This window comes from Tursiops truncatus, chromosome 15 (assembly GCF_011762595.2).
Source record: "Tursiops truncatus isolate mTurTru1 chromosome 15, mTurTru1.mat.Y, whole genome shotgun sequence".
In the NCBI taxonomy this organism is placed as follows: Eukaryota; Metazoa; Chordata; class Mammalia; order Artiodactyla; family Delphinidae; genus Tursiops; species Tursiops truncatus.
This window is the reverse complement of record NC_047048.1, coordinates 25,262,024-25,273,607: the sequence shown is the minus strand read 5'-3', so window position 1 is coordinate 25,273,607 and position 11,584 is coordinate 25,262,024. Positions and strand designations below refer to the sequence as shown.

General features: G+C 40.2%; 1 pseudogene; it reads right to left on the bottom strand.

The window, feature by feature from the left end:
• Positions 1 to 1,177: 1,177 nt before the first annotated feature.
• Positions 1,178 to 11,584, bottom strand: part of LOC101318652 (transforming protein RhoA pseudogene) — a 29,904-nt pseudogene continuing 19,497 nt past the window's right edge.

Below are 11,584 nucleotides of genomic sequence, written 5' to 3'. Positions count from 1 at the left end.
CCAGCCCAGGGCCAGGGGTACTGGGACGTGTGGGGCGGAATGAGACACATTCCAGAGGGTGAGACGGCCATATTTGACTAGAGAAACTGACAGAACGGGAATTTTTTTAATGAATTTTTCATCTGACTTTATTTTCAAATACACTTTCTTTAAAAAAAAAAAGACACTTTAAGCAGGGATGACAAATATCAGTACTAGGAAATCCAGTTATACAAAAAGAAAAAAAAATACTACATCTAGTCTGGGGTAGATACATTTATTTGGGGTAATGTACATTCAGTGACACTAATTACACAGTAACTATAAGGTAACTAACATGAAACCATGGAACTGTAACTTTGCCACAGCTTCATGGACTTGGGCCTTTCTGGCTGAGCACATCAAAAACGGGATGCCTACCCCAGAGCTAGGCCAGTGAAATCTGTTAAGGAGTAAAGCTCTGCAGCGGTGACTCACCAGAATACCTTGCAGCTGACAGATAATAGGCAGGACATGTTAGTTATAAAGCAGTTATAACCACTGTATAGTTATTGTTATGGTCTGAACGCGGGTTGGAAAAGAATTTCCAGACATAAGGCAGAATGTAAAGAAGATAGAATTTATTATGGGGAAGGGTCACTGCCAGAACAGCAGGCTGACTTCCTAGTAGTCTGGGAGACTCAAGCCGGAACATGTGCTATTGATCAGTTTTTATGGCCAGAAAACAAAGGAATGGTCCGAGGTGAAAATTTCGTTTACTGATTGGTCGAGGGACATATACTTTCCTTCTATAGGGTGGGAGTGGGACAGGGCAGATGCCTTTCCTTATTTGGGACAGGTCCCGCTGCCCAGGTGGGCATCGCCCAGGTGGGCTCAGGAATTTCATAACCATCACAACATGGTGGAGAGGGCGAGTAAGAGTCCGGTAGGGGGTGTAATGCTGACACTTTTTCAGGCAGGGTTGTCCTTTGTCCTTGAAGTACCATTGTCCTTGGAGCACCACAGTTATAACTTGAATTAGTGCCTGGTGTGTCAGATGGGAGAGCAGAGGGCTGTTAGAGCTATGTCAGAGGAACCCTGGCAGGCCAGATGGTTTGGGCATCATTGATAATCATGGTTGACTTCTAAACACTGATAGCAAGATGACTTCTGATATGTAATCTTAGATAAATTATAGATAAATGAAAAAGGCCACTAATCAGCCACTAAGATTAATAAATAGCTCTTCGAAATTTACCACATGAGGGCTGTGCTTTGCAGCACAGTTTCCCAAGATGAAGCACCCAGATTTTTCCTTCCTATATCTGGCTTGCAGAGCTGCTCTCATGCCCATTTCAAAAACCTCTCTCACTTCATCTTTGGGCTTTGATGCACACCCCATCTACCCCAAAGCTCCAATTCTGTTTGCCATATTTCTGTCCTCCTCTAGTTTTCCTGGCTCCTGCCTTATCTTGGTTAGCTCCCACCTTCTGCTCTCATCCTTCCAAAGATCCTTCTTCTCCCAAGCAGGATAATGGGACAGAAATGACTACTGGAGTCCATTTTTCTGGGATGTTTTCTGATGAATGTCTGATGTTTCCTGATAAATGTCCCTTTATCAGGGCTCTCAGTGGAGAAACACATCAGTATAACATCAGCATCCAGATAGGCAAGGGACCTCAGGTGATCTCTTCCTGCCCACCTGTGTTCCACAAAGCCAATTCTGCCTGTTCTCCATCCACCTCGATATCTGCCACGTAGTTTTCAAACACCACGTGTACACACACCTTTGGGAACTGGCCCTTGCTACACACAGTGACAGAGCACACTGGCCAATGGGGAAGACAGCAATTAATCAAATATTTAATTACAAACTGAATAGGTACTACAATAAAAAAAAAATACAGAGACAACAGGAGACCTGCCCTGGAATGGAGAGGTGGTTAGGGAAAGGTTCTGGCTCAGAAGCTCTGTAACAAACTATCCTAAAACCTAGTGACTTAAACCAACAACAGTCATGTATGTTGCCCACAAATCTGCAATTTGGGCAGAATTCAACCTGGACAGCAAGTCTGGGCTCCACTTGGTGTCATCTGGGGCAACTTGACTGGGATTGGAGAGTAAATTAATTTACGTTAATTTGAGAAACTGCTCCAGAGAAGCATGGTTTCCAGCACAGTTTTATATCTTGTCAGAACAAAGAACATTAAATAAGTCAGGGATACATTTCAAGGGAAAAAAAGAAAACACACAGGTCAGCATGTATACCGCAAGTCAGCATGACCTTGGCACCTGGGAAGGGAGTCTTATCATCAAAGGAGGACCAGCATTGGCATCCAGGAAGAGAAGCATTTAATCTTTATTTTTAACATGGACATTTTTTCTTTTGGTCAATGTGTCCTTTTCTCTGATAATTAAAGCAGATGTACAATGTATGTTTGCTGGGCCACAAACAGGCTATTTTAGTTAGCATAAAATTCAAGTTAACTCATGTATAAGCCAGAATGACTTCCCTATATCTCAATATGTGAAAATTTCTTTTATTACTGTCTCTGTAGATATTCATAATCTGGACATTTCACATAAGTGGAGGCATACAAAACGTGGCCTTCTGTGTCCGGCTTCTGTCACTTGACGTTATCAAGGTTCTGGAGGCTTCTCTCAAAGATGGCTCACTCACCTGGCCTGTAAGTTGGTGCTGGTTGACAGCTGGGAATTCAGTCAGGGATTTGGGTTAGGGATCCTAGCTCCTCTCCATCGGGGCCCTTTTGTGGGCTACTTGGGCTTCCTAATGGCATGGTGGCTGGGTTCTAAGAGTGAACATCCTAAGAGAATCAGGCAGAAGCTTTTCACATTTTATGACCTAGATTTGAAAGTCACATAGTGTCACTTTGATGTTTGTCTCAAGCTCACCTGGATTCAAGGGAAAGGAACACAGACCACACTTCTCAATGGGCAGAGTGTCAAAACACCTTGTAAGAAGAGTGTACCATGGGAGATATAACTGTGGCCATATTTGGATAATAACTGCCACAGCTTCCCTGAGGACGTGTGACGTTTGACCTGAAAGCTGAAAGATAAGTAGGTGTTAACTAGGCACTGTGGTGGAAGAGCATTCCAGGAACGTGGAACAGCATTTAGAAAGGCCCTGAGGTGGAGCAATGAGCACATTTGAGGAAGTGAAAGCAGGTCCAAGTAACAGGAGCAGAGAGGAGAGACACAAAGTGAATGTGAAGGGGCTGACGGTGGAGGACTTTTTCTGTCATGTGCTTTAAATGTCTTGTTTCTGCTCAGGTTCTCTTGTCAATTCTTCCAGAATAGACAGCACCCTAGAGTACCACTTGGGGACAGTTACTCCCCCACCGGCCCCTTTCAGTGGGGCTGCAAGAGTGGACATAGACCCAGTTCTCACCATTTAGGACATTCCACACACTCCCATCAGCTTCAGTGATTGGTTCAGGAATGGACACATGACCCAAGCAAGGCCAATGAGCCTCAAACCCAAGACACCCCTGCAGCTACTGGACAAGGGATGCACTCTTTCTCTGGGGGTTGCCAGGCAGGATATAGTTGGAAGTGCTGGGTGTCATCTTTGACTCTGAGTGAGAAGAACCTGACTGAGAATGACACTGTTAACCTAAAATCAGCCAGTTTTACCAGCAAAATGTGTTTATTTGGGAAAAGCGAAGAACTGCAACTCAAGACGTGCAATCTATGGCAAACCACAGGCACGTCCGGAAAACAAAGGGAGACTGCTTTTATAGGAAAAAGGAGGGGTGGGGAGTTGGGCGGTGCTGTTCTAAATGAAAGTTCATTGGAGGAAAGTAGGTGGCGATGGCTTCTCATTGGCTGAGCTGCAATGTTTCCCATTGGCTGGGCAGTTGCTGAGGGAGGAGAAATTCTTCCTTTGGGCTAGTAAGGTAGTTGCGCTTCCTATTTGGGAGTGCAATTTTCCCTTTTCCCTGTGTGGCGTGGAAGTGAAGGTCAGTGCATGCAAATGAAGGTCAGTGCCTGCAAATGATGATGAGTGTTAATGTATGAGACTTTCCTCTGCTGGCCCGTCCTGGCTCTAACTTTAGTGAGGTTTCCTTTATTAATTTTCAACGGGAACAAAGAGAAAAGCAGTACCAAGTGATAGAGACTGTGGAGCTCCTGGACCATGATTAAAGCGAAATTTACCACTTGCCATTTTAGGTACATGAGTCGATAAATTTTGGTTTAAGCTGATTTTAATTTTCGTCACTTGCAACCAAGAGTCCTGTTTAAATTCACCGTTAGGATTTTGGTTATCCTGATGCTTATCCTTCCTGAATTGTTCCAGCACTTCATTTGGCCTCTTCCTGAATTTTTTTTGTGTGTTTGTGATCAATAAATTTTTTTATTGCTTCTCAGTCTAAATGTCAAGTTAAATTTGTTTGAGATTCAAACAAATTCTATAGAACATTTAAGAACATTTGTACATAACATTTATAAATTTTGCTTCTTGAATAAAAATAATATGTAATAAAGCCAATTGTCTTGTTGGTCAATGATTAATCAAATAGAAAATACATGACAGTTTATGGGACAGTTTAAAATGTCCAAATATTATGCCCCTGGAGGATTTGTCTAGATTAAAGATCTCCCTCAGTCCTTTTCAGGGGACAGATGGATCTTGGGCATATTTGGGCAGGTTCTTTTAGAGTATGCTAGAGGAACATGTCAAATCAGCAGCTATCTGTCTGATTTATTTTTACTCCCTCCTTACCTCCTCCACTAAAACAAAACAAAAAACCCTCCTGATTGATGAGACTTTTTAAAATTGAAGTATAGTTGATTTACAATGTTGTGTTAGTTTCAGGTATACAGCACAGTGATTCTGTTATACATATACAATATATCTATTCTTTTTCAGATTCTTTTCGCTTATAGGTTATTACAAAATGTTGCATATAGTTCCTTGTGCTATACAGTAGGTCCTTGTTGGTTATCGATTTAAATATAGTAATGTATATATGTTAATCCCAAACTCCTGATTTATTCTTCCCCCACTTTCCCCTTTAACCATAAATTTGTTTTCTATGTCTTTGGGTCTGTTTTGTATATAAGTTCATTTGTATCTTGTTTTTTTTTTTGGATTCCACATATAAGCGATATCATATGATATTTGTCTTCTCTCTGGCTTACTTCACTTAGTGTGATAATCTCTAGGTCCATCCATGTTGCTGCAAATGGCATTATTTCATTCTTTTTATGGCTGAGTAATATTCCATTGTGTATATATCCCATATCTTCTTTATCCATTCATCTGTCGATGGACATTCAGGTTGCTTCCATGTCTTGGCTATTGTAAATACTGCTGCAATGAACATTGGGGTACAGATGAGACTATTTTTTAATGCAAATCAAGCTGTCTTATTGGTAAGAAAATTTAATGTTAAACATAACTGAATATCCAGACATTGGCAGTTTTAAAAGCTACTATGCCTGTGGCCCTGGCTCCTTTTCCTTATATTCCCATGATTGCCCCAGGGCTGCCACTAGTATACATGGAGGCCTTAAGCAAATTAGAGAAAAGGGCCCTATGGAAGAACAACTTTTAGAAAAAATTATCTCTTTCCATGGGAAGACTCAACCACATACCAAGAAGAACAGAGGCTGAAATTCAGCCCCCAACTACCTATCCAGTGGGAAGCATTTAGTCAGAGCACAGTGCAAAATAGCATGCAAGTAACCTTCACATCCCCTCCTCCATAGATGGGCATCATTTTTTAAGTGTTGTTGAGATGACCCAAGCTGTTCTGGGTATCACGTTCAAGCATTACAATGATCAGAGGAGAAAAGAGAACAACTTCCAGAATGTCTCCCAGCAAACTGGGAAGAACTTTCCCAGAAACACTTAGCAAAGCTCTCCTTATATTCCATTAGTCTGAACTGGATCACACTTTCTAATCATTTTTTAATTTATTGAGGTAAAATTCACATAACTTAAAAAATCACGATTTCAAAGTGTACAAATCAGTGGCTTTTAGCACAATCACAGTGTTGTACAATCATCACCACTATCCACTCCAGAGAATTTTCATTGTACCCATTAAGCTGTCACTCCCCATTCCCCCCTTCTCCCAGAACCTCAGGCCCTGACAACCACTAATCTACTTTCTATCTCCATGGATTTACTTATTCTGGACATTTCGTGTATGTAAATGGATTCATACAATATGTGGCCTTTTATACCTGGGTTCTTTCAAAAAGCTTGGTTTCAAGGTTCATCCAAGTTGTAGCATGTATCAGTATTTAATTCCTTTTTATGGCTGAATAATATTCTGTTATATGGATAGACAAAATATGATTTACCCAGTCATCAGTTGGTAAACATTTGGGTCATTTCCACTTTTGGACTATTATGAATAATGCTACTGTGAACATTTGTGTACAAGTTAATGTTAAAACACCTGTTTTCAATTCTCAGGCAAATATGGAGTCATGGGATTGTTGGGCCATATGGTAATTCTCTGGTTCCCTTTTTGAGGAACTGTTAAACAGTTTTATTGATTGACTGATTGATTGACTGACTGTGCTGCGCTGCTTGTGGAATTCTAGTTCCCTGACCAGGGATTGAACCCAGGCCCTGGGTAGTGAGAACGCAGAGTCCTAATCACTGAACTTCCAGGGGGTTCCCTGTCAAACTGTTTTCCATAGAGACTGCATTATACATTTCCATCAACAATGTATATGTGTTCCAATTTCACATCCTTGTCAAAGAGGATGTTATTTTCCATTCGTTTTTTATTATAGTCATCCCAGTGTCTATGAGGAGACATTTCATTACAATTTTTATTTGCATTTTCCTGGTGATTAATGATGGTAAGCCTCTTTTCATGTGCTCGTTAGCCATTTGAATATCTTCTTTGGAGAAATGTCTATTTAAACACTTGGCTCATTTTTGTTTTTTGAATTTTATTTTATTTATTTTTTTATACAGCAGGTTCTTATTAGTTATCCATTTTATGCATATTAGTGTGTATATGTCAATCCCAATCTCCCAATTCATCACACCACCACCACCCCACCACCGGCCGCTTTCCCCGCTTGGTGTCCATACGTTTGTTCTCTACATCTGTGTCTCTACCTTGGCTCATTTTTGAATTGAGTTCTTTGCTTTTTTGTTGTTGAGTTGTAAAAGTTTTTTTTAACATATTCTAGATACTAGAGCCTTGTCAAATATGGGATTTGCAAATATTTTCTCCCATTCTGTGGGTTGTCTTCTCACTCTTTTGATAGTATCCTTTGATGTACAAATGTTTTTACTTTTCATGAAGTCTAATTCACCTATTTTTGTTGTTGTTGCTGCTTCTGCCTTTGGTGTCATATTTAAGAAACCATTGTCAAATCCAAGATCATTAAGATTTGCCTCTAGGTTTTCTTGTAAGTATTTTATAGTTTTCACTCTTATATTTGGTTTGTTGATCCACTTTTTTCACATACACACACACACACACATATATGTACATATATATTCTTTTTCATATTAGTTTCCATTATGGTTTATTACAGAATATGTAGTTCCCTGTGCTTTACAGTAGGACCTTGTTTATCTATTTTATATACAGTAGTTTGTATCTGCTAATCCCAAACTCCTGATTTATCCCTCCCCCACTCCCTTTCCCTTTTGGTAAACATAAATTTGTTTTCTATGTCTATGTGTCTGATTCTGTTTTTTCTTTTTTTTTCGGCTGTGCCACACGGCTTGTGGGATCTTAGTTCCCTGACCAGGGATCAAACCCTGGCCATAGCAGTGGCAATGCTGAGTCTCAACCACTGGACCACCAGGGAATTCCCTCTTTCTGTTTTATAAATAAGTGCATTTGTATCATATTTTAGATTCCACATATAAATGATATCATATGGTATTTGTCTTTCTTTTCTGACTTACTTCCCTTAGCATGATAATCTCTAGGTCCATTCATGTTGCTGCAAACGGCATCATTTCATTCTTTTTATGACTGAGTAGTAGTCCATTGTACATATGTACCACATTTTCTTTATCCATTCATCTGTCAGTGGACATTTAGGTTGTTTCCATATCTTGGCTATTGCAAATAGTGAACACTAGGGTGCATTTTCTTTTCAAATTATGGTTTTCTCCAGATATATGCCCAGGAGTGGGAATTGCTGGATCATATGGCAACTCTACTTTTAGTTTTCCATAGTGGCTGCACTAACTTTACATTCCCACCAACTGTTGGTCCACTTTGAGTTAATTTTTGTGTATGATGTAACTTCAAGGTCCAACTTCCTTCTTTTGCATGTGAATATCCACTTGTTCCAGGACCAGCTGTTGAAGAAATGTTTCCCTAATCAACTGACCATAGATGTATGAGTTTATTTCCAGACTCTCAACTCATATTTAATTTCAATTTCATTGATTCAATCAATTTCATTGATCTATATGTCTATCCTTATGCCAGTACCACAATCTGTGGTTATCGTAGCTTTTAGTAATTAAAAAAAAATTTTTTTTTTTTTAAATTTGGCCATGTCACGCAGCTTGCAAGATCTTAGTTCCCCGACCAGGGATTGAACCCGAGCCCTGGCAGTGAAAGTGCTGAGTCCTAACCACTGGACCACCAGGGAATTTCCAGTAAGTTTTAAAATCACGAAGCATGCATCTTCCAACTTTGTTCTTTTCCCAGATCATTCTGGCTTTTCATGGTCCCTTGCCCTTGCAATACCATATAAGTTTTAGGTATGGCTTTTCCATGCCTACAAAAAAGGACATTGGGATTTTTACGGGGATGGCATTAAATCTATAGATTGTTTTTGTGCAATATTGCCATCTTAACAATATTAAGTCTTCCAATCCATAGAAACACAATGTCTTTCTATTTATTTAGGTCTTCTTTAATTTCTTTCAGCAATGCTTTGTAATTATTAGGGCCAGGAATGAGACAACTAGTGACAGCCCCTATACCCCAGAGCCCACTGAAATTATTCAAACTAGCCAATCCTAAACTGCCTACTCTACCTTTCCCATTCCTTCCCTTTGAAACTCCAATGAAGGCTCTTGTCCACATTTCCTCCTTATGCCTCTACCGGCTGACCAGTTCTTGTGTTTCCCTTTGTGACCCCTGCCACAATGTGGCATGCTCCCTTTCCTTGGGATCTGAAGGTATAATAAACTGTCTTTCAAAGGCCGTCATCTCCTAATCTGTTGGCCTCACCATGCCTGAATAATAATGAAACCTATATTTAAAAACATTCAAATATTGATACAATGTTGAATAAAGGTAGCAAAAGTGACATCCTTGTCTTGTTCCTGACCTTAGGGGGAAAGCTTTAAGTCTTTCATCATTGTTTGTGATATGGGTTTCTTATATATGCCCCTTATCATGTTGAAAAAGTCCCAGTTGTTGGAGTACTTTTAGCATAAAAGGGTGTTAGAGTTTATCAAATGCTTTTTTCTCCATCAATTAAGATGTTCATGTGGTTTCCATTCCCCCTTTTGTTTTATTAATTTGGTGTATGACATTGATTGATTTTTTAAAATGTGGAATCACCTTTGCATTCCTGGGATAAATCTCATTTGATCATTATGTAGAATCCATGTATATGCTGTTGGAGTCGCTAGTATTTTGATGAGGATTTTTGCCTCTATATCCATAAGAGACATTGAGCTGTAGTTTTCTTGTGATGTCTTTGTCTGGCTGTGGTATCAGGGTAACGCTGGCTTCATAGAAGGAATTAGGAAGTATTACCCTCTCCTATTTTTTTAAAGGTTTAAGGGGATTGGTATTACTTCTCTTTTACTGCATATTTTTCAGTTATTTTCTTAGTGGTTCCCTGGGAATTATAATTAATGCTTAATTTATAACAATCTAGTTAGAATTAATACCAACTTAGCTTTAATATTATACAAAATTTTTACTGCTACATAGCTCCATTCTTCCCTCTGTGTTGTTATTGGCACAAATTACATCTTTTTCACCGTGTGCCCATGAATATAGATTTGTAATTATTGTTTTATGTTATTGTCTTTTAAATCACATAGCAAAAATGAAGAGTAACAAGCCCAAAATACATTAATACTGACTTTCATATTTATCTATGTAGTTACCTTTACCAGTGTTATTTATTTTTCCATGTAGATTTGAATTACTGTCTAGTGTCCTTTTATTTCAGCCTGAAGAACTCCTTGCAGCATTTATTGCGTGTCAGGTCTACCAGCAATGATCTCTCCCAGTTTTTGAAGTCCCTTTGAGTATATCTAAAATAGTTGACTTGGGACTTCCCTGGTGGCACAGTGGTTAGGAATCCGCCTGCCAATGCAGGGCACATGGGTTCGAGCCCTGGTCCGGGAAGATCCCACATGCTGCAGAGCAACTAAGCCCGTGTGCCACAATTACTGAGCCTGCACTCTAGAGCCTGCAAGCCACAACTACTGAGCATACGTGCCACAACTACTGAAGCCCACGCACCCAGAGCCGGTGCTCCACAACAAGAGAAGCTACCACAATGAGAAGCCCGTGCACCGCAGCGAAGAGTAGCCCCTGCTCGCTGCAACTAGAGAAAGCCCGCGCGGAGCAACAAAGACCCAACACAGCCAAAAATAAAATAAATAAATAGAATAGTTGACTTAAAGTCTTTGTTTAGATATTCTGTTTTTTTAAAAAATGTATATAGTTGGCTTTTGTTTTGTTTCTCAGTTCAGGATTCAATCAAGACTATGTGCTATATTTAGTTGTTATATCTTTTTTTTTTTTTTTTTGCGGTACGCGGGCCTCTCACTGTTGTGGCCTCTCCCGTTGCGGAGCACAGGCTCCACACGCGCAGGCTCAGCGGCCATGGCTCACGGGCCCAGCCGCTCCGCGGCATGTGGGATCTTCCCAGACCGGAGCACGAACCCGTGTCCCCTGCGTCGGCAGGCGGACTCTCAACCACTGCACCACCAGGGAAGCCCATAATTGTTATATCTTTTTAATATCTTTCAGTCCAGAATGATTCCTCCACCTTTTTCTTTTTTTTTAATGATATTGGCTTTTTAGGAGAGCCAACGTCAGATGTCTAATAGAATGTCCTATTTGATATTTGTCTCATTGTTCCCTCATAATTGGATCCAGGTTAAACATTTTTGGCAAGATGATACATAAGTAACGTGTATGTACAGTCTTTCCAGGGCAATGATGTTGGAATGAATTGGTTCCAAACATTTTTGGTTGTGATGTCACTTTGGTCAGTATTCAAATTTCCAGAAGAAAGAATCTAATTGGCCAGGTTGGTTCACATGCCCATTCCTTGGCCAGAGAGGGAAGGCATTTTGACTGACAGTCTCATCAAGAATGTTCTCAGTGAGGAGTAGGTAGCTCAGCAAAAGAAAACTAAGATGCCGTTGAAGCAGGGGGAATGGATGCTGAGTAGGAAAAAATGACGAATATCCACTATCCCTCTATCTTTCAGTGGTCTCAGCCATTTACTTGACTTCTACTGTTTACTCTATCAAATTCTCAGAATGAAAGCTGACTTCTCTCTCCATTTCCACACCATGTTTACAGCTGTCTGCTCAGAGCCTCTACTTGCATGTCCTAAGGGCATCTAAAGTAAAACTTAATGTCTTCTCCACCTGCCCCTACTCAACCAGCAGAGGAGC